Here is a 16,330-nt window from a genome sequence, read left to right as displayed (position 1 = left end):
GCTTTGCAACCAGCAGAGGGAACGGTTGCTGCTGCTTTAAAGGAGAAACATCTTGGAAAGAGCAGGAAAGACTCACCATCAAAGTAAACAAGGATATGGAACCCTGACATTATTACTGTTGGAAATTATTGATAATTGTCATGATTTGATGATGGTGGTTCACATGTATAAATAAGGTATTGTGGGTTGAGTCTTTTGCTTACGGCCATACCACTCTGAGCACGCCCGATCTCGTCTGATCTCGGAAGCTAAGCATGGTCGGGCTTGGTTAGTACTTGGATGGGAGACCGCCTGGGAATACCAGGTGCTGTAAGCTTTTTCGAATTTGCTTTACAACCAGCAGAGGGAACGGTTGCTGCTGCTTTAAAGGAGAAACATCTTGGAAAGAGCAGGAAAGACTCACCATCAAAGAAAACAAGGATATGGAACCCTGACATTATTACTGTTGGAAATTATTGATAATTTTCATGATTTGATGATGGTGGTTCAGATGTATAAATAAGGTATTGTGGGCTGAGTCTTTCGCTTACGGCCATACCACCCTGAGCACACCCGATCTCGTCTGATCTCGGCAGCTAAGCATAGTCGGGCTTGGTTAGTACTTGGATGGGAGACCGCCTGGGAATACCAGGTGCTGTAAGCTTTTTCGAATTTGCTTTGCAACCAGCAGAGGGAACGGTTGCTGCTGCTTTAAAGGAGAAACATCTTGGAAAGAGCAGGAAAGACTCACCATCAAAGAAAACAAGGATATGGAACCCTGACATTATTACTGTTGGAAATTATTGATAATTGTCATGATTTGATGATGGTGGTTCAGATGTATAAATAAGGTATTGTGGGTTGAGTCTTTCGCTTACGGCCATACCACCCTGAGCACGCCCGATCTCGTCTGATCTCGGAAGCTAAGCGTGGTCGGGCTTGGTTAGTACTTGGATGGGAGACCGCCTGGGAATACCAGGTGCTGTAAGCTTTTTCGAATTTGCTTTGCAACCAGCAGAGGGAACGGTTGCTGCTGCTTTACAGGAGAAACATCTTGGAAAGAGCAGGAAAGACTCACCATCAAAGAAAACAAGGATATGGAACCCTGACATTATTACTGATGGAAATGATTGATAATTGTCATAATTTGATGATGGTGGTGGTGGTTCACATGTATAAATAAGGTATTGTGGGTTGAGTCTTTCGCTTACGGCCATACCACCCTGAGCACGCCCGATCTCGTCTGAACTCGGAAGCTAAGCATGGTCGGGCTAGGTTAGTACTTGGATGGGACACCGCCTGGGAATACCAGGTGCTGTAAGCTTTTTCGAATTTGCTTTGCAACCAGCAGAGGGAACGGTTGCTGCTGCTTTAAAGGAGAAACATCTTGGAAAGAGCAGGAAAGACTCACCATCAAAGAAAACAAGGATATGGAACCATGACATTATTACTGTTGGAAATTATTGATAATTGTCATGATTTGATGATGGTGGTTCAGATGTATAAATAAGGTATTGTGGGTTGAGTCTTTCGCTTACGGCCATACCACCCTGAGCACGCCCGATCTCGTCTGATCTCGGAAGCTAAGCGTGGTCGGGCTTGGTTAGTACTTGGATGGGAGACCGCCTGGGAATACCAGGTGCTGTAAGCTTTTTCGAATTTGCTTTGCAACCAGCAGAGGGAACGGTTGCTGCTGCTTTAAAGGAGAAACATCTTGGAAAGAGCAGGAAAGACTCACCATCAAAGAAAACAAGGATATGGAACCCTGACATTATTACTGATGGAAATGCTTGATAATTGTCATGATTTGATGATGGTGGTGGTGGTTCACATGTATAAATAAGGTATTGTGGGTTGAGTCTTTCGCTTACGGCCATACCACCCTGAGCACGCCCGATCTCGTCTGATCTCGGAAGCTAAGCATGGTCGGGCTAGGTTAGTACTTGGATGGGACACCGCCTGGGAATACCAGGTGCTGTAAGCTTTTTCGAATTTGCTTTGCAACCAGCAGAGGGAACGGTTGCTGCTGCTTTAAAGGAGAAACATCTTGGAAAGAGCAGGAAAGACTCACCATCAAAGATAACAAGGATATGGAACCCTGACATTATTACTGTTGGAAATTATTGATAATTGTCATGATTTGATGATGGTGGTTCACATGTATAAATAAGGTATTGTGGGTTGAGTCTTTCGCTTACGGCCATACCACCCTGAGCACGCCCGATCTCGTCTGAACTCGGAAGCTAAGCATGGTCGGGCTAGGTTAGTACTTGGATGGGACACCGCCTGGGAATACCAGGTGCTGTAAGCTTTTTCGAATTTGCTTTGCAACCAGCAGAGGGAACGGTTGCTGCTGCTTTAAAGGAGAAACATCTTGGAAAGAGCAGGAAAGACTCACCATCAAAGAAAACAAGGATATGGAACCCTGACATTATTACTGTTGGAAATTATTGATAATTGTCATGATTTGATGATGGTGGTTCAGATGTATAAATAAGGTATTGTGGGTTGAGTCTTTCGCTTACGGCCATACCACCCTGAGCACGCCCGATCTCGTCTGATCTCGGAAGCTAAGCGTGGTCGGGCTTGGTTAGTACTTGGATGGGAGACCGCCTGGGAATACCAGGTGCTGTAAGCTTTTTCGAATTTGCTTTGCAACCAGCAGAGGGAACGGTTGCTGCTGCTTTACAGGAGAAACATCTTGGAAAGAGCAGGAAAGACTCACCATCAAAGAAAACAAGGATATGGAACCCTGACATTATTACTGATGGAAACGAATGATAATTGTCATGATTTGATGATGGTGGTTCAGATGTATAATTAAGGTATTGTGGGTTGAGTCTTTCGCTTACGGCCATACCACCCTGAGCACGCCCGATCTCGTCTGATCTCGGAAGCTAAGCATGGTCGGGATAGGTTAGTACTTGGATGGGAGACCGCCTGGGAATACCAGGTGCTGTAAGCTTTTTCGAATTTGCTTTGCAACCAGCAGAGGGAACGGTTGCTGCTGCTTTAAAGGAGAAACATCTTGGAAAGAGCAGGAAAAACTCACCATCAAAGAAAAGAAGGATATGGAACCCTGACATTATTACTGTTGGAAATTATTGATAATTGTTATGATTTGATGATGGTGGTTCACATGTATAAATAAGGTATTGTGGGTTGAGTCTTTCGCTTACGGCCATACCACCCTGAGCACGCCCGATCTCGTCTGATCTCGGAAGCTAAGCATGGTCGGGCTTGGTTAGTACTTGGATGGGAGACCGCTTGGGAATAACAGGTGCTGTAAGCTTTTTCGAATTTGCTTTGCAACCAGCAGAGGGAACGGTTGCTGCTGCTTTAAAGGAGAAACATCTTGGAAAGAGCAGGAAAGACTCACCATCAAAGAAAACAAGGATATGGAACCCTGACATTATTACTGATGGAAATGAATGATAATTGTCATGATTTGATGATGGTGGTGGTGGTTCACATGTATATATAAGGTATTGTGGGTTGAGTCTTTCGCTTACGGCCATACCACCCTGAGCACGCCCGATCTCGTCTGATCTCGGAAGCTAAGCATGGTCGGGCTAGGTTAGTACTTGGATGGGAGACCGCCTGGGAATACCAGGTGCTGTAAGCTTTATCGAATTTGCTTTGCAACCAGCAGAGGGAACGGTTGCTGCTGCTTTAAAGGAGAAACATATTGGAAAGAGCAGGAAAAACTCACCATCAAAGAAAACAAGGATATGGAACCCTGACATTATTACTGTTGGAAATTATTGATAATTGTCATGATTTGATGATGGTGGTTCACATGTATAAATAAGGTATTGTGGGTTGAGTCTTTCGCTTACGGCCATACCACCCTGAGCACGCCCGATCTCGTCTGATCTCGGAAGCTAAGCATGGTCGGGCTTAGTTAGTACTTGGATGGGAGACCGCCTGGGAATACCAGGTGCTGTAAGCTTTTTCGAATTTGCTTTGCAACCAGCAGAGGGAACGGTTGCTGCTGCTTTAAAGGAGAAACATCTTGGAAAGAGCAGGAAAGACTCACCATCAAAGTAAACAAGGATATGGAACCCTGACATTATTACTGTTGGAAATTATTGATAATTGTCATGATTTGATGATGGTGGTTCACATGTATAAATAAGGTATTGTGGGTTGAGTCTTTTGCTTACGGCCATACCACTCTGAGCACGCCCGATCTCGTCTGATCTCGGAAGCTAAGCATGGTCGGGCTAGGTTAGTACTTGGATGGGAGACCGCCTGGGAATACCAGGTGCTGTAAGCTTTTTCGAATTTGCTTTGCAACCAGCAGAGGGAATGGTTGCTGCTGCTTTAAAGGAGAAACATCTTGGAAAGAGCAGGAAAGACTCACCATCAAAGAAAACAAGGATATGGAACCCTGACATTATTACTGATGGAAATTATTGATAATTGTCAAAATTTGATGATGGTGGTAGTGGTTCACATGTATAAATAAAGTATTGTGGGTTGAGTCTTTCGCTTACGTCCATACCACCCTGAGCACGCCCGATCTCGTCTGATCTCGGAAGCTAAGCAGGGTCTGGCTTGGTTAGTACTTGGATGGGAGACTGCCTGGGAATACCAGGTGCTGTAATCTTTTTCGAATTTGCTTTGCAACCAGCAGAGGGAACGGTTGCTGCTGCTTTAAAGGAGAAACATCTTGGAAAGAGCAGGAAAGACTCACCATCAAAGAAAACAAGGATATGGAACCCTGACATTATTACTGTTGGAAATTATTGATAATTTTCATGATTTGATGATGGTGGTTCAGATGTATAAATAAGGTATTGTGGGCTGAGTCTTTCGCTTACGGCCATACCACCCTGAGCACGCCCGATCTCGTCTGATCTCGGCAGCTAAGCATAGTCGGGCTTGGTTAGTACTTGGATGGGAGACCGCCTGGGAATACCAGGTGCTGTAAGCTTTTTCGAATTTGCTTTGCAACCAGCAGAGGGAACGGTTGCTGCTGCTTTAAAGGAGAAACATCTTGGAAAGAGCAGGAAAGACTCACCATCAAAGAAAACAAGGATATGGAACCCTGACATTATTACTGTTGGAAATTATTGATAATTGTCATGATTTGATGATGGTGGTTCAGATGTATAAATAAGGTATTGTGGGTTGAGTCTTTCGCTTACGGCCATACCACCCTGAGCACGCCCGATCTCGTCTGATCTCGGAAGCTAAGCGTGGTCGGGCTTGGTTAGTACTTGGATGGGAGACCGCCTGGGAATACCAGGTGCTGTAAGCTTTTTCGAATTTGCTTTGCAACCAGCAGAGGGAACGGTTGCTGCTGCTTTACAGGAGAAACATCTTGGAAAGAGCAGGAAAGACTCACCATCAAAGAAAACAAGGATATGGAACCCTGACATTATTACTGATGGAAACGAATGATAATTGTCATGATTTGATGATGGTGGTTCAGATGTATAATTAAGGTATTGTGGGTTGAGTCTTTCGCTTACGGCCATACCACCCTGAGCACGCCCGATCTCGTCTGATCTCGGAAGCTAAGCATGGTCGGGATAGGTTAGTACTTGGATGGGAGACCGCCTGGGAATACCAGGTGCTGTAAGCTTTTTCGAATTTGCTTTGCAACCAGCAGAGGGAACGGTTGCTGCTGCTTTAAAGGAGAAACATCTTGGAAAGAGCAGGAAAAACTCACCATCAAAGAAAAGAAGGATATGGAACCCTGACATTATTACTGTTGGAAATTATTGATAATTGTTATGATTTGATGATGGTGGTTCACATGTATAAATAAGGTATTGTGGGTTGAGTCTTTCGCTTACGGCCATACCACCCTGAGCACGCCCGATCTCGTCTGATCTCGGAAGCTAAGCATGGTCGGGCTTGGTTAGTACTTGGATGGGAGACCGCTTGGGAATAACAGGTGCTGTAAGCTTTTTCGAATTTGCTTTGCAACCAGCAGAGGGAACGGTTGCTGCTGCTTTAAAGGAGAAACATCTTGGAAAGAGCAGGAAAGACTCACCATCAAAGAAAACAAGGATATGGAACCCTGACATTATTACTGATGGAAATGAATGATAATTGTCATGATTTGATGATGGTGGTGGTGGTTCACATGTATATATAAGGTATTGTGGGTTGAGTCTTTCGCTTACGGCCATACCACCCTGAGCACGCCCGATCTCGTCTGATCTCGGAAGCTAAGCATGGTCGGGCTAGGTTAGTACTTGGATGGGAGACCGCCTGGGAATACCAGGTGCTGTAAGCTTTATCGAATTTGCTTTGCAACCAGCAGAGGGAACGGTTGCTGCTGCTTTAAAGGAGAAACATATTGGAAAGAGCAGGAAAAACTCACCATCAAAGAAAACAAGGATATGGAACCCTGACATTATTACTGTTGGAAATTATTGATAATTGTCATGATTTGATGATGGTGGTTCACATGTATAAATAAGGTATTGTGGGTTGAGTCTTTCGCTTACGGCCATACCACCCTGAGCACGCCCGATCTCGTCTGATCTCGGAAGCTAAGCATGGTCGGGCTTAGTTAGTACTTGGATGGGAGACCGCCTGGGAATACCAGGTGCTGTAAGCTTTTTCGAATTTGCTTTGCAACCAGCAGAGGGAACGGTTGCTGCTGCTTTAAAGGAGAAACATCTTGGAAAGAGCAGGAAAGACTCACCATCAAAGTAAACAAGGATATGGAACCCTGACATTATTACTGTTGGAAATTATTGATAATTGTCATGATTTGATGATGGTGGTTCACATGTATAAATAAGGTATTGTGGGTTGAGTCTTTTGCTTACGGCCATACCACTCTGAGCACGCCCGATCTCGTCTGATCTCGGAAGCTAAGCATGGTCGGGCTTGGTTAGTACTTGGATGGGAGACCGCCTGGGAATACCAGGTGCTGTAAGCTTTTTCGAATTTGCTTTGCAACCAGCAGAGGGAATGGTTGCTGCTGCTTTAAAGGAGAAACATCTTGGAAAGAGCAGGAAAGACTCACCATCAAAGAAAACAAGGATATGGAACCCTGACATTATTACTGATGGAAATTATTGATAATTGTCATGATTTGATGATGGTGGTCGTGGTTCACATGTATAAATAAAGTATTGTGGGTTGAGTCTTTCGCTTACGGCCATACCACCCTGAGCACGCCCGATCTCGTCTGATCTCGGAAGCTAAGCAGGGTCTGGCTTGGTTAGTACTTGGATGGGAGACTGCCTGGGAATACCAGGTGCTGTAAGCTTTTTCGAATTTGCTTTGCAACCAGCAGAGGGAACGGTTGCTGCTGCTTTAAAGGAGAAACATCTTGGAAAGAGCAGGAAAGACTCACCATCAAAGAAAACAAGGATATGGAACCCTGACATTATTACTGTTGGAAATTATTGATATTTTTCATGATTTGATGATGGTGGTTCAGATGTATAAATAAGGTATTGTGGGCTGAGTCTTTCGCTTACGGCCATACCACCCTGAGCACGCCCGATCTCGTCTGATCTCGGCAGCTAAGCATAGTCGGGCTTGGTTAGTACTTGGATGGGAGACCGCCTGGGAATACCAGGTGCTGTAAGCTTTTTCGAATTTGCTTTGCAACCAGCAGAGGGAACGGTTGCTGCTGCTTTAAAGGAGAAACATCTTGGAAAGAGCAGGAAAGACTCACCATCAAAGAAAACAAGGATATGGAACCCTGACATTATTACTGATGGAAATGAATGATAATTGTCATGATTTGATGATGGTGGTGGTGGTTCACATGTATATATAAGGTATTGTGGGTTGAGTCTTTCGCTTACGGCCATACCACCCTGAGCACGCCCGATCTCGTCTGATCTCGGAAGCTAAGCATGGTCGGGCTAGGTTAGTACTTGGATGGGAGACCGCCTGGGAATACCAGGTGCTGTAAGCTTTTTCGAATTTGCTTTGCAACCAGCAGAGGGAACGGTTGCTGCTGCTTTAAAGGAGAAACATATTGGAAAGAGCAGGAAAAACTCACCATCAAAGAAAACAAGGATATGGAACCCTGACATTATTACTGTTGGAAATTATTGATAATTGTCATGATTTGATGATGGTGGTTCACATGTATAAATAAGGTATTGTGGGTTGAGTCTTTCGCTTACGGCCATACCACCCTGAGCACGCCCGATCTCGTCTGATCTCGGAAGCTAAGCATGGTCGGGCTTAGTTAGTACTTGGATGGGAGACCGCCTGGGAATACCAGGTGCTGTAAGCTTTTTCGAATTTGCTTTGCAACCAGCAGAGGGAACGGTTGCTGCTGCTTTAAAGGAGAAACATCTTGGAAAGAGCAGGAAAGACTCACCATCAAAGTAAACAAGGATATGGAACCCTGACATTATTACTGTTGGAAATTATTGATAATTGTCATGATTTGATGATGGTGGTTCACATGTATAAATAAGGTATTGTGGGTTGAGTCTTTTGCTTACGGCCATACCACTCTGAGCACGCCCGATCTCGTCTGATCTCGGAAGCTAAGCATGGTCGGGCTTGGTTAGTACTTGGATGGGAGACCGCCTGGGAATACCAGGTGCTGTAAGCTTTTTCGAATTTGCTTTGCAACCAGCAGAGGGAATGGTTGCTGCTGCTTTAAAGGAGAAACATCTTGGAAAGAGCAGGAAAGACTCACCATCAAAGAAAACAAGGATATGGAACCCTGACATTATTACTGATGGAAATTATTGATAATTGTCATGATTTGATGATGGTGGTCGTGGTTCACATGTATAAATAAAGTATTGTGGGTTGAGTCTTTCGCTTACGGCCATACCACCCTGAGCACGCCCGATCTCGTCTGATCTCGGAAGCTAAGCAGGGTCTGGCTTGGTTAGTACTTGGATGGGAGACTGCCTGGGAATACCAGGTGCTGTAAGCTTTTTCGAATTTGCTTTGCAACCAGCAGAGGGAACGGTTGCTGCTGCTTTAAAGGAGAAACATCTTGGAAAGAGCAGGAAAGACTCACCATCAAAGAAAACAAGGATATGGAACCCTGACATTATTACTGTTGGAAATTATTGATAATTTTCATGATTTGATGATGGTGGTTCAGATGTATAAATAAGGTATTGTGGGCTGAGTCTTTCGCTTACGGCCATACCACCCTGAGCACGCCCGATCTCGTCTGATCTCGGCAGCTAAGCATAGTCGGGCTTGGTTAGTACTTGGATGGGAGACCGCCTGGGAATACCAGGTGCTGTAAGCTTTTTCGAATTTGCTTTGCAACCAGCAGAGGGAACGGTTGCTGCTGCTTTAAAGGAGAAACATCTTGGAAAGAGCAGGAAAGACTCACCATCAAAGAAAACAAGGATATGGAACCCTGACATTATTACTGTTGGAAATTATTGATAATTGTCATGATTTGATGATGGTGGTTCAGATGTATAAATAAGGTATTGTGGGTTGAGTCTTTCGCTTACGGCCATACCACCCTGAGCACGCCCGATCTCGTCTGATCTCGGAAGCTAAGCGTGGTCGGGCTTGGTTAGTACTTGGATGGGAGACCGCCTGGGAATACCAGGTGCTGTAAGCTTTTTCGAATTTGCTTTGCAACCAGCAGAGGGAACGGTTGCTGCTGCTTTACAGGAGAAACATCTTGGAAAGAGCAGGAAAGACTCACCATCAAAGAAAACAAGGATATGGAACCCTGACATTATTACTGTTGGAAATTATTGATAATTGTCATGATTTGATGATGGTGGTTCAGATGTATAATTAAGGTATTGTGGGTTGAGTCTTTCGCTTACGGCCATACCACCCTGAGCACGCCCGATCTCGTCTGATCTCGGAAGCTAAGCATGGTCGGGATAGGTTAGTACTTGGATGGGAGACCGCCTGGGAATACCAGGTGCTGTAAGCTTTTTCGAATTTGCTTTGCAACCAGCAGAGGGAACGGTTGCTGCTGCTTTAAAGGAGAAACATCTTGGAAAGAGCAGGAAAAACTCACCATCAAAGAAAAGAAGGATATGGAACCCTGACATTATTACTGTTGGAAATTATTGATAATTGTTATGATTTGATGATGGTGGTTCACATGTATAAATAAGGTATTGTGGGTTGAGTCTTTCGCTTACGGCCATACCACCCTGAGCACGCCCGATCTCGTCTGATCTCGGAAGCTAAGCATGGTCGGGCTTGGTTAGTACTTGGATGGGAGACCGCTTGGGAATAACAGGTGCTGTAAGCTTTTTCGAATTTGCTTTGCAACCAGCAGAGGGAACGGTTGCTGCTGCTTTAAAGGAGAAACATCTTGGAAAGAGCAGGAAAGATTCACCATCAAAGAAAACAAGGATATGGAACCCTGACATTATTACTGATGGAAACGAATGATAATTGTCATGATTTGATGATGGTGGTGGTGGTTCACATGTATATATAAGGTATTGTGGGTTGAGTCTTTCGCTTACGGCCATACCACCCTGAGCACGCCCGATCTCGTCTGATCTCGGAAGCTAAGCATGGTCGGGCTAGGTTAGTACTTGGATGGGAGACCGCCTGGGAATACCAGGTGCTGTAAGCTTTTTCGAATTTGCTTTGCAACCAGCAGAGGGAACGGTTGCTGCTGCTTTAAAGGAGAAACATATTGGAAAGAGCAGGAAAAACTCACCATCAAAGAAAACAAGGATATGGAACCCTGACATTATTACTGTTGGAAATTATTGATAATTGTCATGATTTGATGATGGTGGTTCACATGTATAAATAAGGTATTGTGGGTTGAGTCTTTCGCTTACGGCCATACCACCCTGAGCACGCCCGATCTCGTCTGATCTCGGAAGCTAAGCATGGTCGGGCTTGGTTAGTACTTGGATGGGAGACCGCCTGGGAATACCAGGTGCTGTAAGCTTTTTCGAATTTGCTTTGCAACCAGCAGAGGGAACGGTTGCTGCTGCTTTAAAGGAGAAACATCTTGGAAAGAGCAGGAAAGACTCACCATCAAAGAAAACAAGGATATGGAACCCTGACATTATTACTGTTGGAAATTATTGATAATTGTCATGATTTGATGATGGTGGTTCAGATGTATAATTAAGGTATTGTGGGTTGAGTCTTTCGCTTACGGCCATACCACCCTGAGCACGCCCGATCTCGTCTGATCTCGGAAGCTAAGCATGGTCGGGCTAGGTTAGTACTTGGATGGGAGACCGCCTGGGAATACCAGGTGCTGTAAGCTTTTTCGAATTTGCTTTGCAACCAGCAGAGGGAACGGTTGCTGCTGCTTTAAAGGAGAAACATCTTGGAAAGAGCAGGAAAAACTCACCATCAAAGAAAACAAGGATATGGAACCCTGACATTATTACTGTTGGAAATTATTGATAATTGTTATGATTTGATGATGGTGGTTCACATGTATAAATAAGGTATTGTGGGTTGAGTCTTTCGCTTACGGCCATACCACCCTGAGCACGCCCGATCTCGTCTGATCTCGGAAGCTAAGCATGGTCGGGCTTGGTTAGTACTTGGATGGGAGACCGCCTGGGAATACCAGGTGCTGTAAGCTTTTTCGAATTTGCTTTGCAACCAGCAGAGGGAACGGTTGCTGCTGCTTTAAAGGAGAAACATCTTGGAAAGAGCAGGAAAGACTCACCATCAAAGAAAACAAGGATATGGAACCCTGACATTATTACTGTTGGAAATTATTGATAATTGTCATGATTTGATGATGGTGGTTCAGATGTATAATTAAGGTATTGTGGGTTGAGTCTTTCGCTTACGGCCATACCACCCTGAGCACGCCCGATCTCGTCTGATCTCGGAAGCTAAGCATGGTCGGGATAGGTTAGTACTTGGATGGGAGACCGCCTGGGAATACCAGGTGCTGTAAGCTTTTTCGAATTTGCTTTGCAACCAGCAGAGGGAACAGTTGCTGCTGCTTTAAAGGAGAAACATCTTGGAAAGAGCAGGAAAAACTCACCATCAAAGAAAAGAAGGATATGGAACCCTGACATTATTACTGTTGGAAATTATTGATAATTGTTATGATTTGATGATGGTGGTTCACATGTATAAATAAGGTATTGTGGGTTGAGTCTTTCGCTTACGGCCATACCACCCTGAGCACGCCCGATCTCGTCTGATCTCGGAAGCTAAGCATGGTCGGGCTTGGTTAGTACTTGGATGGGAGACCGCTTGGGAATAACAGGTGCTGTAAGCTTTTTCGAATTTGCTTTGCAACCAGCAGAGGGAACGGTTGCTGCTGCTTTAAAGGAGAAACATCTTGGAAAGAGCAGGAAAGACTCACCATCAAAGAAAACAAGGATATGGAACCCTGACATTATTACTGATGGAAATGAATGATAATTGTCATGATTTGATGATGGTGGTGGTGGTTCACATGTATATATAAGGTATTGTGGGTTGAGTCTTTCGCTTACGGCCATACCACCCTGAGCACGCCCGATCTCGTCTGATCTCGGAAGCTAAGCATGGTCGGGCTAGGTTAGTACTTGGATGGGAGACCGCCTGGGAATACCAGGTGCTGTAAGCTTTTTCGAATTTGCTTTGCAACCAGCAGAGGGAACGGTTGCTGCTGCTTTAAAGGAGAAACATATTGGAAAGAGCAGGAAAGACTCACCATCAAAGAAAACAAGGATATGGAACCCTGACATTATTACTGTTGGAAATTATTGATAATTTTCATGATTTGATGATGGTGGTTCAGATGTATAAATAAGGTATTGTGGGTTGAGTCTTTCGCTTACGGCCATACCACCCTGAGCACGCCCGATCTCGTCTGATCTCGGAAGCTAAGCGTGGTCGGGCTTGGTTAGTACTTGGATGGGAGACCGCCTGGGAATACCAGGTGCTGTAAGCTTTTTCGAATTTGCTTTGCAACCAGCAGAGGGAACGGTTGCTGCTGCTTTACAGGAGAAACATCTTGGAAAGAGCAGGAAAGACTCACCATCAAAGAAAACAAGGATATGGAACCCTGACATTATTACTGATGGAAATGATTGATAATTGTCATAATTTGATGATGGTGGTGGTGGTTCACATGTATAAATAAGGTATTGTGGGTTGAGTCTTTCGCTTACGGCCATACCACCCTGAGCACGCCCGATCTCGTCTGATCTCGGAAGCTAAGCATGGTCGGGCTAGGTTAGTACTTGGATGGGACACCGCCTGGGAATACCAGGTGCTGTAAGCTTTTTCGAATTTGCTTTGCAACCAGCAGAGGGAACGGTTGCTGCTGCTTTAAAGGAGAAACATCTTGGAAAGAGCAGGAAAGACTCACCATCAAAGATAACAAGGATATGGAACCCTGACATTATTACTGTTGGAAATTATTGATAATTGTCATGATTTGATGATGGTGGTTCACATGTATAAATAAGGTATTGTGGGTTGAGTCTTTCGCTTACGGCCATACCACCCTGAGCACGCCCGATCTCGTCTGATCTCGGAAGCTAAGCATGGTCGGGCTTGGTTAGTACTTGGATGGGAGACCGCCTGGGAATACCAGGTGCTGTAAGCATTTTCGAATTTGCTTTGCAACCAGCAGAGGGAACGGTTGCTGCTGCTTTAAAGGAGAAACATCTTGGAAAGAGCAGGAAAGACTCACCATCAAAGAAAACAAGGATATGGAACACTGACATTATTACTGTTGGAAATTATTGATAATTGTCATGATTTGATGATGGTGGTTCAGATGTATAATTAAGGTATTGTGGGTTGAGTCTTTCGCTTACGGCCATACCACCCTGAGCACGCCCGATCTCGTCTGATCTCGGAAGCTAAGCATGGTCGGGCGAGGTTAGTACTTGGATGGGAGACCGCCTGGGAATACCAGGTGCTGTAAGCTTTTTCGAATTTGCTTTGCAACCAGCAGAGGGAACGGTTGCTGCTGCTTTAAAGGAGAAACATCTTGGAAAGAGCAGGAAAAACTCACCATCAAAGAAAACAAGGATATGGAACCCTGACATTATTACTGTTGGAAATTATTGATAATTGTTATGATTTGATGATGGTGGTTCACATGTATAAATAAGGTATTGTGGGTTGAGTCTTTCGCTTACGGCCATACCACCCTGAGCACGCCCGATCTCGTCTGATCTCGGAAGCTAAGCATGGTCGGGCTTGGTTAGTACTTGGATGGGAGACCGCCTGGGAATACCAGGTGCTGTAAGCTTTTTCGAATTTGCTTTGCAACCAGCAGAGGGAACGGTTGCTGTTGCTTTAAAGGAGAAACATCTTGGAAAGAGCAGGAAAGACTCACCATCAAAGAAAACAAGGATATGGAACCCTGACATTATTACTGTTGGAAATTATTGATAATTGTCATGATTTGATGATGGTGGTTTAGATGTATAATTAAGGTATTGTGGGTTGAGTCTTTCGCTTACGGCCATACCACCCTGAGCACGCCCGATCTCGTCTGATCTCGGAAGCTAAGCATGGTCGGGATAGGTTAGTACTTGGATGGGAGACCGCCTGGGAATACCAGGTGCTGTAAGCTTTTTCGAATTTGCTTTGCAACCAGCAGAGGGAACGGTTGCTGCTGCTTTAAAGGAGAAACATCTTGGAAAGAGCAGGAAAAATTCACCATCAAAGAAAAGAAGGATATGGAACCCTGACATTATTACTGTTGGAAATTATTGATAATTGTTATGATTTGATGATGGTGGTTCACATGTATAAATAAGGTATTGTGGGTTGAGTCTTTCGCTTACGGCCATACCACCCTGAGCACGCCCGATCTCGTCTGATCTCGGAAGCTAAGCATGGTCGGGCTTGGTTAGTACTTGGATGGGAGACCGCCTGGGAATAACAGGTGCTGTAAGCTTTTTCGAATTTGCTTTGCAACCAGCAGAGGGAACGGTTGCTGCTGCTTTAAAGGAGAAACATCTTGGAAAGAGCAGGAAAGACTCACCATCAAAGAAAACAAGGATATGGAACCCTGACATTATTACTGATGGAAATGAATGATAATTGTCATGATTTGATGATGGTGGTGGTGGTTCACATGTATATATAAGGTATTGTGGGTTGAGTCTTTCGCTTACGGCCATACCACCCTGAGCACGCCCGATCTCGTCTGATCTCGGAAGCTAAGCATGGTCGGACTAGGTTAGTACTTGGATGGGAGACCGCCTGGGAATACCAGGTGCTGTAAGCTTTTTGGAATTTGCTTTGCAACCAGCAGAGGGAACGGTTGCTGCTGCTTTAAAGGAGAAACATCTTGGAAAGAGCAGGAAAAACTCACCATCAAAGAAAACAAGGATATGGAACCCTGACATTATTACTGTTGGAAATTATTGATAATTGTCATGATTTGATGATGGTGGTTCACATGTATAAATAAGGTATTGTGGGTTGAGTCTTTCGCTTACGGCCATACCACCCTGAGCACGCCCGATCTCGTCTGATCTCGGAAGCTAAGCATGGTCGGGCTTGGTTAGTACTTGGATGGGAGACCGCCTGGGAATACCAGGTGCTGTAAGCTTTTTCGAATTTGCTTTGCAACCAGCAGAGGGAACGGTTGCTGCTGCTTTAAAGGAGAAACATCTTGGAAAGAGCAGGAAAGACTCACCATCAAAGAAAACAAGGATATGGAACCCTGACATTATTACTGTTGGAAATTATTGATAATTGTCATGATTTGATGATGGTGGTTCAGATGTATAATTAAGGTATTGTGGGTTGAGTCTTTCGCTTACGGCCATACCACCCTGAGCACGCCCGATCTCGTCTGATCTCGGAAGCTAAGCATGGTCGGGATAGGTTAGTACTTGGATGGGAGACCGCCTGGGAATACCAGGTGCTGTAAGCTTTTTCGAATTTGCTTTGCAACCAGCAGAGGGAACGGTTGCTGCTGCTTTAAAGGAGAAACATCTTGGAAAGAGCAGGAAAAACTCACCATCAAAGAAAAGAAGGATATGGAACCCTGACATTATTACTGTTGGAAATTATTGATTATTGTTATGATTTGATGATGGTGGTTCACATGTATAAATAAGGTATTGTGGGTTGAGTCTTTCGCTTACGGCCATACCACCCTGAGCACGCCCGATCTCGTCTGATCTCGGAAGCTAAGCATGGTCGAGCTTGGTTAGTACTTGGATGGGAGACCGCCTGGGAATAACAGGTGCTGTAAGCTTTTTCGAATTTGCTTTGCTACCAGCAGAGGGAACGGTTGCTGCTGCTTTAAAGGAGAAACATCTTGGAAAGAGCAGGAAAGACTCACCATCAAAGAAAACAAGGATATGGAACCCTGACATTATTACTGATGGAAATGAATGATAATTGTCATGATTTGATGATGGTGGTGGTGGTTCACATGTATATATAAGGTATTGTGGGCTGAGTCTTTCGCTTACGGCCATACCACCCTGAGCACGCCCGA

At 44.7% G+C, this 16,330-nt stretch overlaps 49 non-coding genes and 1 pseudogene across 49 annotated transcripts in view; all 50 read left to right on the top strand.

Annotated features, from left to right (window-relative positions):
* Window positions 1-197: 197 nt before the first annotated feature.
* LOC133006863 (5S ribosomal RNA) lies at window positions 198-316 on the top strand. The gene has a single exon (XR_009679369.1). It is a non-coding gene; the product is annotated as a 5S ribosomal RNA (ribosomal RNA).
* Window positions 317-524: 208 nt separating this feature from the next.
* LOC133007160 (5S ribosomal RNA) lies at window positions 525-643 on the top strand. The gene has a single exon (XR_009679650.1). It is a non-coding gene; the product is annotated as a 5S ribosomal RNA (ribosomal RNA).
* Window positions 644-851: 208 nt separating this feature from the next.
* Window positions 852-970, top strand: LOC133006745 (5S ribosomal RNA). The gene has a single exon (XR_009679258.1). It is a non-coding gene; the product is annotated as a 5S ribosomal RNA (ribosomal RNA).
* A 214-nt stretch (window positions 971-1,184) lies between these two features.
* Window positions 1,185-1,303, top strand: LOC133006710 (5S ribosomal RNA). The gene has a single exon (XR_009679225.1). It is a non-coding gene; the product is annotated as a 5S ribosomal RNA (ribosomal RNA).
* Window positions 1,304-1,511: 208 nt separating this feature from the next.
* LOC133006743 (5S ribosomal RNA) lies at window positions 1,512-1,630 on the top strand. Its single transcript, XR_009679256.1, has one exon. It is a non-coding gene; the product is annotated as a 5S ribosomal RNA (ribosomal RNA).
* A 214-nt stretch (window positions 1,631-1,844) lies between these two features.
* Window positions 1,845-1,963, top strand: LOC133006897 (5S ribosomal RNA). The gene has a single exon (XR_009679403.1). It is a non-coding gene; the product is annotated as a 5S ribosomal RNA (ribosomal RNA).
* Window positions 1,964-2,171: 208 nt separating this feature from the next.
* Window positions 2,172-2,290, top strand: LOC133006709 (5S ribosomal RNA). The gene has a single exon (XR_009679224.1). It is a non-coding gene; the product is annotated as a 5S ribosomal RNA (ribosomal RNA).
* Window positions 2,291-2,498: 208 nt separating this feature from the next.
* LOC133006742 (5S ribosomal RNA) lies at window positions 2,499-2,617 on the top strand. The gene has a single exon (XR_009679255.1). It is a non-coding gene; the product is annotated as a 5S ribosomal RNA (ribosomal RNA).
* A 208-nt stretch (window positions 2,618-2,825) lies between these two features.
* LOC133007380 (5S ribosomal RNA) lies at window positions 2,826-2,944 on the top strand. Its single transcript, XR_009679856.1, has one exon. It is a non-coding gene; the product is annotated as a 5S ribosomal RNA (ribosomal RNA).
* A 208-nt stretch (window positions 2,945-3,152) lies between these two features.
* Window positions 3,153-3,271, top strand: LOC133007135 (5S ribosomal RNA). The gene has a single exon (XR_009679626.1). It is a non-coding gene; the product is annotated as a 5S ribosomal RNA (ribosomal RNA).
* Window positions 3,272-3,485: 214 nt separating this feature from the next.
* Window positions 3,486-3,604, top strand: LOC133006212 (5S ribosomal RNA). Its single transcript, XR_009678757.1, has one exon. It is a non-coding gene; the product is annotated as a 5S ribosomal RNA (ribosomal RNA).
* Window positions 3,605-3,812: 208 nt separating this feature from the next.
* Window positions 3,813-3,931, top strand: LOC133007168 (5S ribosomal RNA). Its single transcript, XR_009679657.1, has one exon. It is a non-coding gene; the product is annotated as a 5S ribosomal RNA (ribosomal RNA).
* A 208-nt stretch (window positions 3,932-4,139) lies between these two features.
* Window positions 4,140-4,258, top strand: LOC133006762 (5S ribosomal RNA). Its single transcript, XR_009679274.1, has one exon. It is a non-coding gene; the product is annotated as a 5S ribosomal RNA (ribosomal RNA).
* A 214-nt stretch (window positions 4,259-4,472) lies between these two features.
* Window positions 4,473-4,591, top strand: LOC133007717 (5S ribosomal RNA; annotated as a pseudogene).
* Window positions 4,592-4,799: 208 nt separating this feature from the next.
* LOC133007365 (5S ribosomal RNA) lies at window positions 4,800-4,918 on the top strand. Its single transcript, XR_009679842.1, has one exon. It is a non-coding gene; the product is annotated as a 5S ribosomal RNA (ribosomal RNA).
* A 208-nt stretch (window positions 4,919-5,126) lies between these two features.
* On the top strand, window positions 5,127-5,245 carry LOC133006741 (5S ribosomal RNA). The gene has a single exon (XR_009679254.1). It is a non-coding gene; the product is annotated as a 5S ribosomal RNA (ribosomal RNA).
* A 208-nt stretch (window positions 5,246-5,453) lies between these two features.
* On the top strand, window positions 5,454-5,572 carry LOC133007379 (5S ribosomal RNA). Its single transcript, XR_009679855.1, has one exon. It is a non-coding gene; the product is annotated as a 5S ribosomal RNA (ribosomal RNA).
* Window positions 5,573-5,780: 208 nt separating this feature from the next.
* Window positions 5,781-5,899, top strand: LOC133007132 (5S ribosomal RNA). The gene has a single exon (XR_009679624.1). It is a non-coding gene; the product is annotated as a 5S ribosomal RNA (ribosomal RNA).
* A 214-nt stretch (window positions 5,900-6,113) lies between these two features.
* On the top strand, window positions 6,114-6,232 carry LOC133006210 (5S ribosomal RNA). Its single transcript, XR_009678755.1, has one exon. It is a non-coding gene; the product is annotated as a 5S ribosomal RNA (ribosomal RNA).
* A 208-nt stretch (window positions 6,233-6,440) lies between these two features.
* On the top strand, window positions 6,441-6,559 carry LOC133007167 (5S ribosomal RNA). The gene has a single exon (XR_009679656.1). It is a non-coding gene; the product is annotated as a 5S ribosomal RNA (ribosomal RNA).
* A 208-nt stretch (window positions 6,560-6,767) lies between these two features.
* LOC133006861 (5S ribosomal RNA) lies at window positions 6,768-6,886 on the top strand. The gene has a single exon (XR_009679367.1). It is a non-coding gene; the product is annotated as a 5S ribosomal RNA (ribosomal RNA).
* Window positions 6,887-7,100: 214 nt separating this feature from the next.
* LOC133007208 (5S ribosomal RNA) lies at window positions 7,101-7,219 on the top strand. Its single transcript, XR_009679695.1, has one exon. It is a non-coding gene; the product is annotated as a 5S ribosomal RNA (ribosomal RNA).
* A 208-nt stretch (window positions 7,220-7,427) lies between these two features.
* On the top strand, window positions 7,428-7,546 carry LOC133007364 (5S ribosomal RNA). The gene has a single exon (XR_009679841.1). It is a non-coding gene; the product is annotated as a 5S ribosomal RNA (ribosomal RNA).
* Window positions 7,547-7,760: 214 nt separating this feature from the next.
* LOC133006209 (5S ribosomal RNA) lies at window positions 7,761-7,879 on the top strand. The gene has a single exon (XR_009678754.1). It is a non-coding gene; the product is annotated as a 5S ribosomal RNA (ribosomal RNA).
* A 208-nt stretch (window positions 7,880-8,087) lies between these two features.
* LOC133007166 (5S ribosomal RNA) lies at window positions 8,088-8,206 on the top strand. The gene has a single exon (XR_009679655.1). It is a non-coding gene; the product is annotated as a 5S ribosomal RNA (ribosomal RNA).
* A 208-nt stretch (window positions 8,207-8,414) lies between these two features.
* LOC133006860 (5S ribosomal RNA) lies at window positions 8,415-8,533 on the top strand. The gene has a single exon (XR_009679366.1). It is a non-coding gene; the product is annotated as a 5S ribosomal RNA (ribosomal RNA).
* A 214-nt stretch (window positions 8,534-8,747) lies between these two features.
* On the top strand, window positions 8,748-8,866 carry LOC133007206 (5S ribosomal RNA). The gene has a single exon (XR_009679694.1). It is a non-coding gene; the product is annotated as a 5S ribosomal RNA (ribosomal RNA).
* A 208-nt stretch (window positions 8,867-9,074) lies between these two features.
* On the top strand, window positions 9,075-9,193 carry LOC133007363 (5S ribosomal RNA). The gene has a single exon (XR_009679840.1). It is a non-coding gene; the product is annotated as a 5S ribosomal RNA (ribosomal RNA).
* Window positions 9,194-9,401: 208 nt separating this feature from the next.
* LOC133006739 (5S ribosomal RNA) lies at window positions 9,402-9,520 on the top strand. The gene has a single exon (XR_009679253.1). It is a non-coding gene; the product is annotated as a 5S ribosomal RNA (ribosomal RNA).
* A 208-nt stretch (window positions 9,521-9,728) lies between these two features.
* LOC133007378 (5S ribosomal RNA) lies at window positions 9,729-9,847 on the top strand. The gene has a single exon (XR_009679854.1). It is a non-coding gene; the product is annotated as a 5S ribosomal RNA (ribosomal RNA).
* A 208-nt stretch (window positions 9,848-10,055) lies between these two features.
* Window positions 10,056-10,174, top strand: LOC133007131 (5S ribosomal RNA). Its single transcript, XR_009679623.1, has one exon. It is a non-coding gene; the product is annotated as a 5S ribosomal RNA (ribosomal RNA).
* A 214-nt stretch (window positions 10,175-10,388) lies between these two features.
* LOC133006208 (5S ribosomal RNA) lies at window positions 10,389-10,507 on the top strand. The gene has a single exon (XR_009678753.1). It is a non-coding gene; the product is annotated as a 5S ribosomal RNA (ribosomal RNA).
* Window positions 10,508-10,715: 208 nt separating this feature from the next.
* LOC133006444 (5S ribosomal RNA) lies at window positions 10,716-10,834 on the top strand. The gene has a single exon (XR_009678975.1). It is a non-coding gene; the product is annotated as a 5S ribosomal RNA (ribosomal RNA).
* A 208-nt stretch (window positions 10,835-11,042) lies between these two features.
* Window positions 11,043-11,161, top strand: LOC133006207 (5S ribosomal RNA). Its single transcript, XR_009678752.1, has one exon. It is a non-coding gene; the product is annotated as a 5S ribosomal RNA (ribosomal RNA).
* A 208-nt stretch (window positions 11,162-11,369) lies between these two features.
* LOC133006443 (5S ribosomal RNA) lies at window positions 11,370-11,488 on the top strand. The gene has a single exon (XR_009678974.1). It is a non-coding gene; the product is annotated as a 5S ribosomal RNA (ribosomal RNA).
* Window positions 11,489-11,696: 208 nt separating this feature from the next.
* On the top strand, window positions 11,697-11,815 carry LOC133007377 (5S ribosomal RNA). The gene has a single exon (XR_009679853.1). It is a non-coding gene; the product is annotated as a 5S ribosomal RNA (ribosomal RNA).
* A 208-nt stretch (window positions 11,816-12,023) lies between these two features.
* On the top strand, window positions 12,024-12,142 carry LOC133007130 (5S ribosomal RNA). The gene has a single exon (XR_009679622.1). It is a non-coding gene; the product is annotated as a 5S ribosomal RNA (ribosomal RNA).
* Window positions 12,143-12,356: 214 nt separating this feature from the next.
* Window positions 12,357-12,475, top strand: LOC133006206 (5S ribosomal RNA). Its single transcript, XR_009678751.1, has one exon. It is a non-coding gene; the product is annotated as a 5S ribosomal RNA (ribosomal RNA).
* Window positions 12,476-12,683: 208 nt separating this feature from the next.
* Window positions 12,684-12,802, top strand: LOC133006738 (5S ribosomal RNA). Its single transcript, XR_009679252.1, has one exon. It is a non-coding gene; the product is annotated as a 5S ribosomal RNA (ribosomal RNA).
* Window positions 12,803-13,016: 214 nt separating this feature from the next.
* Window positions 13,017-13,135, top strand: LOC133006895 (5S ribosomal RNA). The gene has a single exon (XR_009679401.1). It is a non-coding gene; the product is annotated as a 5S ribosomal RNA (ribosomal RNA).
* Window positions 13,136-13,343: 208 nt separating this feature from the next.
* LOC133006693 (5S ribosomal RNA) lies at window positions 13,344-13,462 on the top strand. The gene has a single exon (XR_009679209.1). It is a non-coding gene; the product is annotated as a 5S ribosomal RNA (ribosomal RNA).
* A 208-nt stretch (window positions 13,463-13,670) lies between these two features.
* On the top strand, window positions 13,671-13,789 carry LOC133006923 (5S ribosomal RNA). Its single transcript, XR_009679427.1, has one exon. It is a non-coding gene; the product is annotated as a 5S ribosomal RNA (ribosomal RNA).
* Window positions 13,790-13,997: 208 nt separating this feature from the next.
* LOC133006442 (5S ribosomal RNA) lies at window positions 13,998-14,116 on the top strand. Its single transcript, XR_009678973.1, has one exon. It is a non-coding gene; the product is annotated as a 5S ribosomal RNA (ribosomal RNA).
* A 208-nt stretch (window positions 14,117-14,324) lies between these two features.
* Window positions 14,325-14,443, top strand: LOC133007376 (5S ribosomal RNA). Its single transcript, XR_009679852.1, has one exon. It is a non-coding gene; the product is annotated as a 5S ribosomal RNA (ribosomal RNA).
* Window positions 14,444-14,651: 208 nt separating this feature from the next.
* On the top strand, window positions 14,652-14,770 carry LOC133007006 (5S ribosomal RNA). The gene has a single exon (XR_009679505.1). It is a non-coding gene; the product is annotated as a 5S ribosomal RNA (ribosomal RNA).
* A 214-nt stretch (window positions 14,771-14,984) lies between these two features.
* Window positions 14,985-15,103, top strand: LOC133006853 (5S ribosomal RNA). The gene has a single exon (XR_009679359.1). It is a non-coding gene; the product is annotated as a 5S ribosomal RNA (ribosomal RNA).
* Window positions 15,104-15,311: 208 nt separating this feature from the next.
* Window positions 15,312-15,430, top strand: LOC133006441 (5S ribosomal RNA). The gene has a single exon (XR_009678972.1). It is a non-coding gene; the product is annotated as a 5S ribosomal RNA (ribosomal RNA).
* Window positions 15,431-15,638: 208 nt separating this feature from the next.
* Window positions 15,639-15,757, top strand: LOC133007375 (5S ribosomal RNA). Its single transcript, XR_009679851.1, has one exon. It is a non-coding gene; the product is annotated as a 5S ribosomal RNA (ribosomal RNA).
* Window positions 15,758-15,965: 208 nt separating this feature from the next.
* LOC133007554 (5S ribosomal RNA) lies at window positions 15,966-16,084 on the top strand. The gene has a single exon (XR_009680018.1). It is a non-coding gene; the product is annotated as a 5S ribosomal RNA (ribosomal RNA).
* Window positions 16,085-16,298: 214 nt separating this feature from the next.
* The window catches only part of LOC133006205 (5S ribosomal RNA), a 119-nt gene continuing 87 nt past the window's right edge, over window positions 16,299-16,330 (top strand). The window contains exon 1 of the ribosomal RNA XR_009678750.1: window positions 16,299-16,330. This exon is cut by the window's right edge and continues 87 nt beyond it. This is a non-coding gene — a ribosomal RNA (5S ribosomal RNA).

The sequence above is a fragment of the Limanda limanda genome, chromosome 7, assembly GCF_963576545.1.
Source record: "Limanda limanda chromosome 7, fLimLim1.1, whole genome shotgun sequence".
Lineage (NCBI taxonomy): Eukaryota > Metazoa > Chordata > Actinopteri > Pleuronectiformes > Pleuronectidae > Limanda > Limanda limanda.
Note: the sequence above shows the minus strand (reverse complement) of the source record. Positions and strands in the feature narration are given on the sequence as shown.